At 43.7% G+C, this 13,799-nt stretch overlaps 1 protein-coding gene across 1 annotated transcript in view; it reads left to right on the forward strand.

Moving 5' to 3' along the window:
• Positions 1-389: 389 nt before the first annotated feature.
• Positions 390-13,799, forward strand: part of wnt2bb (wingless-type MMTV integration site family, member 2Bb) — a 137,904-nt gene continuing 124,494 nt past the window's right edge. Inside the window, exon 1 of the mRNA XM_039749502.1 lies at positions 390-554. The gene's annotated coding sequence lies outside the window, so the exon portion shown is untranslated. The remainder of the gene's footprint in view (positions 555-13,799) is intronic.

Consider the following 13,799-nt stretch of genomic DNA (forward strand, 5'->3'; position numbering starts at 1 on the left):
AGCCCCGCCAAGCCCCGCATCCCTCTCCACTCCACAGACATCTCTCCTTCCCCCGCCTCTGGCCCAATGAGAGCGGAGACACAAAGTCGCTGTCAACACTTTTCCTCGGCGCTGCGCCGCACAGAGCAGATCTTCGGTGTGATCAGAGGGGCGGACAGAGAGAGACACACTCATAGAGTGAGGGTCGCTTTACTGAAAGGTGACACGGTCCCACGCAGGTCCATGCAGCCGACCCGCGCCTTGCTATCACCAGTCGCCAGTGGATATGCCGGCACCCCCTGGGAAGAAGAATCAAGCGGCGCTTTGGTAAAATAAAAGAGAGACAGACAGAGAGAAAGACAGAAATAAAGAGAAAGAGAGATGGAAAATCGGTGGATCCGTGAGTGAGATCGGCCACAGTCACTTGGGAGAGATGCCGGCTTTCAGCCGGACGCGACGGAGGAGCACCGCCGGGGGCCCAAGCAGCACCGTGGGGCCCCCGCCACGTCCCGTCTCTACCTGGCCTTCCTGTTTTTGCTCCTCACTCTCACGCCCAGGGTGGACTCGTCATGGTGGTGAGTAGAAAGAAAGAAAGAAAGAAAGAAAGAAAGAAAGAAAGAAAGAAAGAAAGAAAGAAAGCAAGCTTTCGGTGGCGTTTAGGGTGGACAGGTGTGATAAACGTCGGTCAGCTGGGTAGCGTGACAGTGGATTACTGGCACTGGCGTGACGTGGTATGAACCGTTATGTAATTATTGCCTGGGTATTAACAAGTGTATTAACGATTTAAGAATTCAACAGAACAACTAGCGTGTACAACGAGAAAGAGACGTGAGATTAAAATGTCGGGGGGAAAAATTTGGATTGACAATGCACTTCTGTCTTCATCCGGATTGAAACCAAACTGCCAAATGTACACGACGCGTGCACTATGACCTTGTAGATTATTAGAAAATATAGGACACGAAGGGTAACGTGTTTTACATTACGTGTACCGTAAAAGGGGAACTGCAGAAGCGGGAATTCCGTCTTTCCAGTTTCTTGAATCTGCGCGTTCCGGTAAAAGTCGAAGTCGATCCCCTCAGCGTGAGCGCCAATTCGGGGTACACGCCTGGTCGGGACGCGCGTCAATCGCAAGACATTCACCTACACTAACCTTTACCAGAATACAAATTCAAATGTTTCCGTGGATTAACATGTAGACAAGGGGTTCAAACGCGCAAATGCAAAAATGAACATGCGTAAATGCTTGGGTTTGCTGTCGGAATTCTAAGAAAACGTAACCAATGTACACGCTTAAAAATAAAGGCATCGAAGTAGGTCTTCAAAGTGATATTATAGGGGAACCATTTTTGATTCCCAAAGGGACCAGCTACATGAAGGTGCGAGAAAGAACCCTTGTTAATTTAGATCCGTAAAAGGGCTCAACAAATAAAGGAAATACATCTGTGAAACACCATTCGGTTCTTGATTTCAAATTTGGGAAAGGCGCTATATAAATAGAATTTATTATTATTATTATTATTATTATTATTATTATTATTATTATTATTATTATTATGAAAGGATTTTTGCTACATGCAGGAACAGGCTAAGTTCAGGTTTTCTTTAACTTTCTTTATCCTGCTAGGCAGTCTACTACAGGGGTCCCCAACTCCAGTCCCGGAGGACCACAGTGGCTGCAGGTTTTCATTCCCACCCTTTTTCTTCATTAGTGCCCTGCTTTTTTCTGCTAATTAACTTCTTTTGAATTCAATTTAATTGACTTGCTTTTAAACACTCAGACCCGTTAATTGTTACAAAACGAGCCAAAACATGACCAGCAAACTGTGTCCATCATACAATATCTGAAAATAAAGAAAGATGAAGGTCTCGGAAATGTCGATCTGCTCAGGTCCCCAAAACATTTTAACAGCGCTCTTAGAAAAGAGAAAATGAACAATTTCTGAAATGTCCGCTATTGCACAATGAGAGCAGCAACAAGCCATGGAATTAAAGAACGAGTTTAATTAACGACACGACTCGGCGCCTGATTAAGCAGCTGGTTGGAGTGAAATTGGTTGGAGATTGGGGCCCTGATTTAGTTGGTTCTTCTGTCGACTCACTCACTTCATATTTCAATTCTGTTTGGGTGCCATTTAAGGAAAGCAATGAAGCAATTCCGAGGAATAAGGGAGAAATTCAGGGGAACAAATATTAAAAAAAACAAGTCAATGCAAATTAATTCAAAAGAAGTTAATTAGCAGCACAAATGGGTAATTAAGAAAAGGGTTAGAATGAAAACCTGCAGCCACTGGGTTCCTTCAGGACTGGAGTTGGGGATCCCTGATCTACTAGATATTAAAGATTTCTGATTTGTCCACAAAGAGCCCAAAGAACCACGTGAGAAACCCCGGAATGAAAAAGTTTTGTCAAGCAATGAATATACGAGGATCTGCACAACCAAGTAAAGCGCCATTAAGGAACCCTTATTTTAAAGCATGTTTAGTTGAATAAACGAATCAAGACACATTACTAGAATCCGTATTAGAACTGTTAATTGGGGGCTGAAAATAAAACCACAAATTCTCAGAGGACACGCCAGGCGTCAATCAGTCGCTTTTTGTTTATTTGGAAGCAAAATCCAATTAACAAGAAAACACGTTATGGCTGCAGGTAAAAAAGAAACACGCAACGCCATTAAACAATAATAAAATCTCAAGACAAATGTGGTGAGTCAGCAAACGAAAATCAGATGTAAATTCCAAGAGAAATGATGAGTAACACTGAATGGGCTGCATCCCAACTTTGGCAAAAGCCGCTTTAGACTAAACTGGTCAGTTCATTGTGGTCATTCATTCCAGCCAGTCCATCAGGAGATCATCTGGACATTTCACCGGATTTCGTTTTGGTGGGCAGCTATTAAAGTCACCACCAGATGGAGATGGTTAAGTGATCACCTAGAAGCGTTCAAGACACGTAAAACAGCGCGACATTTAGGGGACATTAGAGGCGTAGTTGTCATTTTCATCTAAAGGGGTCCCGCTGGGCTTCCCTTCCCTCGGCTTCTTCTGCGTATTGGACTGCGTTCCAGTTTTGCTTCCCTCTTGCATTCCATCAGACATTAACTGAAAATGAATTAGAATCTTTGGTAATAATTTAAGTAGTTATTGAGTACTTTTGTAAAAACCGCTTTGCAGGTTCGGCAAAACTGGCGACGCTAAATTGGTCCGCGTGCGTGTCTGTGCGCGCGTGCTCGTGCGTATGTCTGTGCGCGTGTGAGCGCGTGAGTGTGCATCTGTGTGTGTGCGTGTGTTTACCCTGTGATGGACTGGTGTCCTGTCCTCGAATGGTTCCTGCCTTGTTCCCTCTGCTACCTGGGAGAGGCTTCATCTCCCACGCGACCTTCCTCAGAAAACGGATGAATGTCCGGCTTTAAAGGTCAGCCTGTGAAGTGCCATATGCTCTTGAAATGTAAAGATCGATAGAAGATGAACATTCATTTTGTGGCAGTCACTCTAAATGAGTCCCGTATGCTGAATTTTGCCTGGTAAAAATGTGGCATCCTATCCAGGATTAGTCCCTGTCACGTGCCAATGTTGTGCCAATGCTGTTATGACGGGCTTTGAAAGTTTTTGATAGGAAAACATCCAATCCGAGAGTACAGAAAAACGATCGCCATGTAGTATGAAGTGCACTACGTGAAGCAACCTCTGGCTCTTCTCTCGCTGTATGAAAGGAATTATATCATATTTAAATAGACAGATAGATATGAAAAATTATAAAACAAGTGGAAAAGCATTAAATGAAAGGCATCATGTAATAAATAACTAGATAGATCTGAAAGGCACCACATCATATATAAAGATATACATATTAAAGACACAACATAAAAGGAATTATAGCATGAAAAGCACTATATGAAAGGCACTATAACATAGATAGATATATAGATAGATATGAAAGGCACTATATGATAGATAGATAGATAGATAGATAGATAGATATGAAAGGATAGATAGATAGATAGATGATAGATAGATAGATATGATAGATAGATAGATAGATAGATAGATAGATAGATAGATATGAAAGGCACTATATGATAGATAGATAGATAGATAGATAGATAGATAGATAGATAGATAGATAGGAAAGGCACTATATAACATAGATAGATAGATAGATAGATAGATAGATAGATAGATAGATAGATAGATAGATATGAAAGACATACAGACATTTCTGGATTAATTGCTACAATGACGCGGCTCTCCTGATCTACTCCTGGATGTAATGATTTGTTTGTGGATGTTTTACTCCAATGCTGACCGGATTTGGTCAATATAAAAAATAATAGCAAATTGTAAACTGAGGAAATAATTGTGCAAATGTGAGAAACAAAAGGCAAACTAAAGAGAATAATGTCACTAAGCAGCATGTCAGAAAGAGAAATCCGAGCGGAGAGCTGAATGGAACGAGACATTTTATTGGCAGTGAACGGGCTGAAGCGTGTAATCAGGAACATACAGGAGTGCGGAATGTGATCGAAAAAGCACCAGCAAGAAACGTGCACAGACATACAGGAAGAGCGAGGAATTTTATTAGAGGCGAACGGGGACGGGGAAAACTGATCAAAACCACATTACTGCCGATTTTTAAGAAATAACAAAGTGGAATAACTGATTTATTAAAAGAAAACGCCGAACTTGTTCTGCTTGAAGGTGAGATTGACCCTCACCCCAAATAACCTTTTAGTACAAAAGCTGTCCTCTAGGTGGCATCGTGGAATGCATCTGTTCCATTCCCGTGACGTTCCTATTAATAATGCTGACAAGAAAGGCTTAAAGCGATTTGTAGAGCAGAGGCAGCGACATCATCGTGACTGTAATCTCAGATCTGCAGGTCGTTTATTAAGAGCAGACGCGCTCACACAGATAGACACGCACGGAGATCCTGGCACGGACGAAAACACGCACGGCACGCAAACTCGAACGGAGACACGGAGTCGGACTTGGACTCGTACAGACGCTAAATCAAACACACACAGGTGGGCACGCGAGTCGGCAAAGGCGGAAACACCTGCGAAGAGGGCGGACAAAGAATCATAGCAACCCAAAGCTCTAAAACGATGGTGCCTATAAAGGAAGACAAGCAGAACGATAGTGCCAATTAAAACAAAACAGACCAAATGATGGCGTGCAAAAAAAGTAATAAGTGATAAGTTTCGTTTCACCTTGGGGTGGGTGAAAATGTGAAAATGGTCGGGAATTTCGGTGAACTGTGCGAAATGTATTAAAGTCAAAGGGAAGGAAAACAAGGCTGTCAGACACGGTTGTAAACGGGAAGGACACATAAGACTGAAAGGTGAGAAATAGATGTGGGGGGTTCGTACCCATCATCCTCCACCACAGTTATGCCCGCTTTAAACATCTGACGGCAAAAAGTGTCAAATGATGGTCAGGCGTTCCGTAGTTCATTCCGTCACTCTGCTCACACTGAACACACTTTATATTTTTACATTGTGGTGTCACTCTGCTCACACTGAACACACTTTATATTTTTACATTGTGGTGTAAAGAAAGAAAGAATATTTCGGCGACGTTTAAGCTGAGCAGGTGTCGTAAACTTCAGTCCGCTGGCCAGCGTGGCAGTCGATTAATGGCTGAACGCTCTTTTAGTTTAGAGGACAGGTGGCTCTTTTATTGTATGTACGCCAAGAAATAAGATAAGATCGCGAACGTCCATCCATCCATCCACCCGTCTTCTGAAGTCTCTTACCCAGGGCAGGTTTTCACTCCATTCCAATTATGACAGCTGGACAGGGCGCCATCCCATCATAGGGTGAACACACTCAAACACACAAACACGCGTGCGCGCGCCGACACGCACAGACGCGTACTCACATCTTGTAGCGAGGCAGCAGCGAAACCACGCCGTCCCATTATGAAACCGTTATGTTTTAATTATCTGTCTGCTATCAGAGAAACTGGATTAAATAACAAGAACCAGACAAAAAGCCAGTAGAGTTAGGGTTGACAATAGAGTTCTAATTTCATTAGGGTTAAAACCAATTGCCAAATGTCCTCGACACGTGAAATGTGACATTGTGAATACAAAGCCGGGCTAAGACCCCCCCACAAAAAACTTGGTGAAAGTTCATACCCATATGCTTGGTATCGTAATTCTGTAAAAAGCAACGCAACACACAGATTTTCGCAGAAGGAATCAAGACGCGTTATTATAATACTTGTTTTATATGTCATAAAAATAGTTTTTGCCTGCGGTGTTGGCACCCTGCCCAGGATTGGTTCCTGCCTTGTGCCCTGTGTTGGCTGGGATTGGCTCCAGCAAACCGCCGTGACCCTGTGTTCGGATTGGAAAATGGGTGGATGGATAAGTTTTTTTCCAATAAAAATAACTGAAAAACGCAACGAATATTCTCAAAAATATTCCGAAAAATAGCACTCTGCACAAGCCCTTTTTATTTGAAGATTATTCCCACTGCTAAAAAAAAATGATTATTACTATTACTAGTAGTAGTATGATACGATACCGCTGCTGCTGTCGTCGTGCACGCGCGTGTTTTGCTCGTCTGTGACAGCCGTTGACGCGGAGATCCAGTAGGTAGCCTACGCAGCTTGCAAGTGACAAGAACTGAATGAACGTTAAAGGCGTACATTTAGTTTTAACAAGGTAAAAGTTTAGTAAGGTTAGTATGTACAGATGGTTAACATAAAGGCAGAGTGGCAGCATAGAGCTATTATTTCTTCCCCACCACGCAAGGGGTCTGCACGGACTTTACATGTTTTCGCCAGATACCTCTGCTTTGATTGGTTTTAATCAGCGCGTTTATATTCAGACACACACACACACACACACACACACACACAAATCGGGATAAAGTGGGTGACCCGGTTAAGGCAGAAGCGCAAGTTTCCACGCTCACTGGGTTGTATTAAGTTACACGCGTATTACGTCACAATTTGTGTTTAGCCGCCATTTTAGCGATCATCAATAGTTGTGGGTTCATTGATTCCTTCTCTTTTGCCGAATATATCGGTTGACTCTACTTAGTATTGCTGTTTGTGGATCATCCGCATAGCCTAGTTTTAAGTTAGGACCCCAGTCAGGGTTGACTTCATCCTGCATATATGCTGGTGCTCCTCTCAAAAAGATGCTTTGCTGAGTTACAAGAAAATTTGCTGATTTGGAATTGAAAGCAAATACTTCGTATTTAATTAAAAGAAACTCTTTCGATAATACAAATAATCTTTTCAAAATGGAGTTACTTAAAGACATGCCAAAACATCCATCCATCCATCCGTTATCCAACCCGCTATATCCTAATTACAGGGGTCTACTGGAGCCAATCCCATCCAGCACAGGGCAGGAACAAATCCCGGGCAGGGTGCCAGCCCACCGCAGGGCACACACACACCAATTTAGGATCGCCAATGCACCTAATCTGCATTTCTTTGGGAGGAAACCCACGCGGACAACGTGCCAACTCCACGCAGGGAGGACCCGGGAAGAGAACCCAAACAGGTCTCCTAACTGCGAGGCAGCAGCGCTACCCACTGCGCCACCGTGCCAATGCCTAAACATTATAGATAAAAACTCACTATGGAGTACAGGATGTTTTTAACAATTCATCATTACTTATGTCACTTTTATAACCCTATTTTGGAAGACACCAGTGTGTACGTATGTATGTGTTATAACTGTAGACCAGATAACAGCTTTTGATGCTGTCAATAATCACCGTCTAATTTTTTAACTTGCATAGCATTCCTGAAAGATAAAATGCAGTTTGAAATATATTTACTGCATTTGTAAAAGGAAATTTGTGTGGATCTAGCCAACTGTAAGGAAATGCTCGGAGCACACAATGTGCCACTTCCTGACAGTACGGTCTTTCAAAGTATTTCCGATTGATGGCTTTTAGCCAAGCTCTCCGTTGCCTTTCCGTTATGGTATACAATAGAAACTTAGCTTAGGGTTTTTCTTGCTGCTGTTACTACAGCCAAACACACGACATGTCGATAGTCATGGTCGTCTAACTCATTCCCTGGTAAAATGGCCGCCGCCTCGTTTTCATGTATGCGCAATTAGATAACGACGTCAGCTTAACCCATTACGTTTCTTGAACTCTCCATTTGCCCGACGCTCAGGCATCATTAAACTGCACCAAAAAAAAAAGTTAAACATCATCATCTGACAATCAGACAAACAACCGTGGAACCTGTCATTATTTTCTTGTGCTTTATAAATTGTTAATTCCCTAATATGCAGTGAATTAAATAATATCCATACGCCTTTACATCCCCGACCTGAGCCCCTGATGTTTCTCTAGCAATCCGCTGGATTAAAGCTAAACCGACATCCCGAGTTTACACGCAGCGCACTCTTTACTACTTAAGGACCGTCATACCGCTGCGCGTGCGTCTTGCCTTTCATCCGGTGAGAGCTGCTGGGATAATAATAACGCAGATACTTTTACTTATTGTTTTAGATTACTCGTTACTCGGACTGAGTAAGTAACGCACGTTACTTTTAACGTGTTACCTTCCCAACACCGCTCCGAGATAATGCATTGTACCTTCAGCTCATCAACATGAATTTAGACGGATCTTTCCAACCAGGAGTAGGAATAATGCGATTGCCCAAGCATTTGCCTCAGGAAATTCATCTTGTGGACATTTCTCTTCCTGTGGCTGCTGAAAGTGAGTGCAAAGCTAACATCGCCTACAAAATCCTTATCTGTAACCCGGTTAAGGGTTTACTTGGCCAGTTAACCGGGTTACTCACCGAGAAATCTGCACTTGTTTACCTGCCGTTTCTCAGGGACCAATAAGCCGGTTTCTCGATCCAGATTAAGGGTTTACATGGCATTTTAGAAATCAGCTCACCCACTAAGCAGGCATCTGTCGCTCTGCTGTCTGGTTTGGGGTGGCACACCACCACCCAGTTAGCAGATCGTCAGTAGACCAACAGCAGGGGGGGCAGCAGCAAGCTGACAGAGTTTTAAGCCGTTGGCCCACTTTTGGCTTGCTGGCGACTGCCCGCTCAGTAGTTAGTGGCTCGTAGGTGCTACAGTGCTACTGGTGACCATCGAGTAGGTTAACATGAGCCCTCTGCTGGCTAGCTGACCACTATTAGAGATGGTGGCCCTGATGTGCTGCACTGTTGGCTGGCTGGTGTAGTAGTTAGCAGCTCATCGGCGGCTCGAAGTTGCTATAATGTTACTGGTAACCATTGTCAAAAGAAAGACAAAAGTGCCACAAAATGGTGTGGGGCAGCCCCCCGTGTACTTGAACCCGGCTGCAAAATTGGTAAATGAATTTCACAGTAGTGTACAGACTGGAGTGCAGAACTGAACTGGGTGAGGTTAAGATGGTGGTTTTAAAGCAAGGCAGAGGAAGTGATGCTATGGAGGTTGCACCCAGAAGTGGCGTCCTCGGGACCTGAAGTGATTTCATCAGGATCCGTTGGACTGGAATTGATGTCATCAGGGCCAGGAGGAATTTCCCAAGACCAGTCTGCAGTGGAAAGGGAGAAAGGATTAGCGCACTCTGCCACCCATTGGTCTGGCATGGAATTACTCTAATTTGAGCCCTTTAGCTGCCTCCCATGCCCACATGTGTGACACCATTTAGTAGGTTAACAACAGTCCTCTGCTGGCCGGCTCGAAGGTGCTACAATGCTACTGGTAACCATTATCAAAAGAACGACAAAAGTGCCACAAAAACATGTGGGGCAGCTTCCCGTGTACTTGAACCCGGCTGCAAAATTGGTAAATTAATTGTACAGTAGTGTACAGACTGGAGTCCAGAACAGAACTGACTGGGTGAGGTAAAGATGGTGGTTTTAAAGCAAGGCAGAGGAAGTGATGTTATGGGTTTTGGAACTGGAAGTGTCATCCTCGGGACCAGAAGCGATGTCATCTTTGCCAGAAGTGATGTCATCAGGGTCCAGGTGGAACAGGAAGTGATGTCATCAGGGTCCAGGTGGAACGGGAAGTGATGTTATCAGGGTCCAGGTGGAACGGGAAGTGATGTCATCAGGGCCAGGTGGAACGGGAAGTGATGTCATCAGGGCCAGGTGCAATTTCCCAAAATTGATCTGCAGTGGAAAGAGAGAAAGGATTAGTGCAGTTGCGTAGCTAGGGGCGGGCAAAGGGGCGGTCCACCCTGGGCGGCACATTTTTGGCCAAAAGGCTCAGTACAGTTCATGTGTAAGCAGCAGGGTTCGGAAAAATATCACTCATGAATGAAAAAAGTGAAATTCTCTGATTTTTATCTACAAATGTTTCAAAAATAATTTTCAGACTGTCCTCCTGTGATGGCACCAGATTTATTAAAATTTATGAGGGAATAACAAAAATACACATAAACATTACACTGATAATTTATAGGAAGGTTTACAATTTATAATTTCATTTCATTATCAATCCAAATGCGTTCTTGCTCTGCACAGAAAACATCCCCGCCTATCACTTGTACCCTACTTTGATTCTGGTTTTCACAGCGTAATTATATCAAACTAATAATCAGAACACGGCTTGTCAGTGCGTCTATGCTATATTCTTGTCTAGGTGATGCTTATAAATAATTATATGTGAAAAATGATTGCTGTTTATATATATGAATTGGGCGACACGGTGGTGCAGTGGGTAGCGCTGCTGCCTCGCAGTAAGGAGACCCAGGTAGGCTTCCCGAGTCCTCCCTGCGTGGATGTTCTCCCCGTGTATGCGTGGGTTTCCTCCGGGTGATCCGGGATCCAAAGACTTGCTGGTTAGGTGCATTGGCGATCCTAAATTGTCCCTAGTGTGTGTGTGTGTGCCCTGCAGTGGGCTGGCACCCTGCCCGGGATTGGTTCTTACCTTGCGCCCTGTGTCGGCTGGGATTGGCTCCAGCAGACTCCCGTGACCCTGTGTTCAGATTCAACAGGTTGGAAAATGGATGGATGGATAAAGGAGATGTGCAAGTGAACATGAGAGTGTATACGTCGTAGTGTGTATCCAGGTGCACACGCATACATGTACATACACTGAACACACACACACCTTCATTTAGTATCTGACAGAAGACATCAAATCAGATCAAATCAAATAGCCTTTTATTGTCAATTCACTATATGTGCAGAACATACAGGAGAATCGAAATAATGTTTCACCACTTTTGTTTAATTCCCCTATCCAAAAAAAAAAAAAAACTGAGTTTTGTAAAATTGAATACAAAATTAAACCCGTCTGTTTCACTTGTCTGTGGTGAGCTGGTGCCCTGCCCAGGGTTTGTTTGTTGCTTTGCGCCCTGTGTTGGTTGGGATTGGCTCCAGCAGACCTCCATGACCCTGTAGTTAGGATATAGTGGGTTGGATAATGGATGGATGGATATATATATGAATAAATGTATGCAAAATATACCTTAATTTTTCTCTATACGTTATTTTAATTTTCTATTTAAATAGGTTAACATATTCAGATATGTTGGAGGGCGGCAAATTGAAGCCCCGCCCCGAGTGGCACAAACTCGAGCTAAACCACTGGATTAGTGCACTCTGCCACCCCATGCTCTGGCATGGAATTGCCCTCATTTGAGCCCTTTAGCTGCCTCCCATGCCCACATGTGTGACTCCATTTAGTAGGTTAACAACAGCCCTCTGCTGGCTGGCTGACCACTATCATACAGTAGATGGAGGCTCTGCGGTGCTCCACTGTTGGCTTGCTGGTGTAGTAGTTAGCGGCTCATCGGCGGCTCATAGGTGCTACAATGCTGCTGGTAACTATTATCAAAAGAACGACAAAAGTGCTACAAAAAGTTTTGGAGCAGCCTCCCGTGTACTTGAACCCGGCTGCAACATTGGTAAATGAATTGTATAGTAGTGTACAGACTGGAGTCCAAAACAGAACTGACTGGGTGAAGTAAAGATGGTGGTTTTGAAGCAAGGCCCAGGAAGTGATGTTATCGGGATTGGAACTGGAAGTGACATTCCCGGGACCAGAAGTGATGTCATCAGGGCCAGGCGAAATTTCCCGAAACTGGTCTGCAGTAGAAAGAGAGAAAGATTTAGTGCAATGACGTAGCTAAGGGCGGGCGGAGGGGGCGGTCCATGCCGGGCGGCACATTTTTGGCCAAAAGGCTCACTACAGTTCATGTGTAAGTAGCAGGGGTCGGAAAAATATCACTCATGAATGAAAAAAAAGGAAACTTCTCTGATTTTTATCCACAAATGTTTCAAAAATCATTTTCAGACAGTCCTTCTGTGACGGCATCAGACACAGCAGTTGAAATTTATGAGAGAATAACAGAAAAACACATAAACATTGCTCCGATAATTTATGGGAAGGTAAACAACTCTTCTACAATTTATAAATTCGTTTCGTTATCAATCTGAATGCATTTTTGCTCTTCACAGAAAACATCGCCACCTATCACTTGTACCCTTCACTACTCCTGGTTTTCGTATAGTAAGTATATTAAACTAATAATTACAACACGGCTTATCCTTATTCTTGTCTAGTTGATGCTTATAAATAATTATATGTGAAAAATTATTGCTGTTTCTCTCTATATATGAATAAATCTATGCAAAACGTATCATAATTTTTCTGTATACATCATTTTAATTTTCTCTTTAAATAGGTTAACATATTCAGATATGTTGGAGGGCAGCAAATTGAAGCACCGCCATGAGAGGCACAAACTCGAGCAACACCACTGGATTAGCACACACCGCCACCCCCTGGTCTGGCATGGAATTGCCCTCATTTGAGCCCTTTAGCTGCCTCCCATGCCCACATGTGTGACACCATTTAGTAGGTTAACATCAGTCCTCTGCTGGCTGACTGGCCACTATTATAGATGGAGGCCATGTGGTGGTCCGCTGGAGGCATTCATTAATTGCAAGGTCAACAGACAAAATGTTCATTGATCATGGGCTGCTTGGAGTCTGTGACAGTTTAGGGCTCTCTCGCTCCCTTGAACCCTCAGACACCACGTCAGACACCAGATAAAAGTCCAAATAATTGATTTATTATAATAATAATAATGTGCACAAAGCACCCTCCTCTCCACAATACTCCAATAACCAATAATCCAATCCTCCACTCCCAGACGCTTAGCTCGGCTCCCCCGTCTGGGATTTCCCAGAGTCCTTTATAGTCCTTCAGTCCATGTGACTTTCTATCACTTCCGGGTCAGGTAAAAACTCCTTTTCTTCATCCGGGAAGCACGTCATTTCTTCTGTCCATGTGACTGGGACGTACTGGGTGTAGGAAAAATAGTCCCTTGGCCTCCCTGCAGCAACTCCTGGCGGCCCCCATGGTATCCAGCAGGGCTGTGCATTAAAAGTCCACTGTCCAAAATTCCCTGCTGGCATTCGGGGCACCTCTATGCGGCAAGAAGGGCTCCATCTGGCGGCCTGGGGGTATTGGCCAGGATGAATGGCCAGCCATATCTCACAAGTCCTATGCCGAAATTTCATGTTATTTTACCAAAGATGAATATGCGCCGAAAAATAGCTAAAGACACAGTTGGGTCCCAGTTTTGTTAAATTACTTTGTTAAAAAACACAAAACATTTATGAAATTTAGGCTGATGTGTTCCCCCTATAAAGGTTGTAAAATAAACGGAGCAAACACAAAGAAAAAGGTTTTGATGTGGTAGCCACCCTGTATACTTGGCAGGATTGGTAAATCGAGCCGTCAGCTCGCAAAAGATCTTTACAGACGTGAGTCCAAGAGTGTAAATGACAAACATGGCCGTTATAGAGATGGATGACAAGAAGAGGAGGGTTCAAAGGGACCGGAAGCGGAAGTGGTGTTTCTAGGGAGGAGGCCT

The sequence above is a fragment of the Polypterus senegalus genome, chromosome 3 (genome assembly GCF_016835505.1).
Source record: "Polypterus senegalus isolate Bchr_013 chromosome 3, ASM1683550v1, whole genome shotgun sequence".
NCBI lineage: Eukaryota > Metazoa > Chordata > Cladistia > Polypteriformes > Polypteridae > Polypterus > Polypterus senegalus.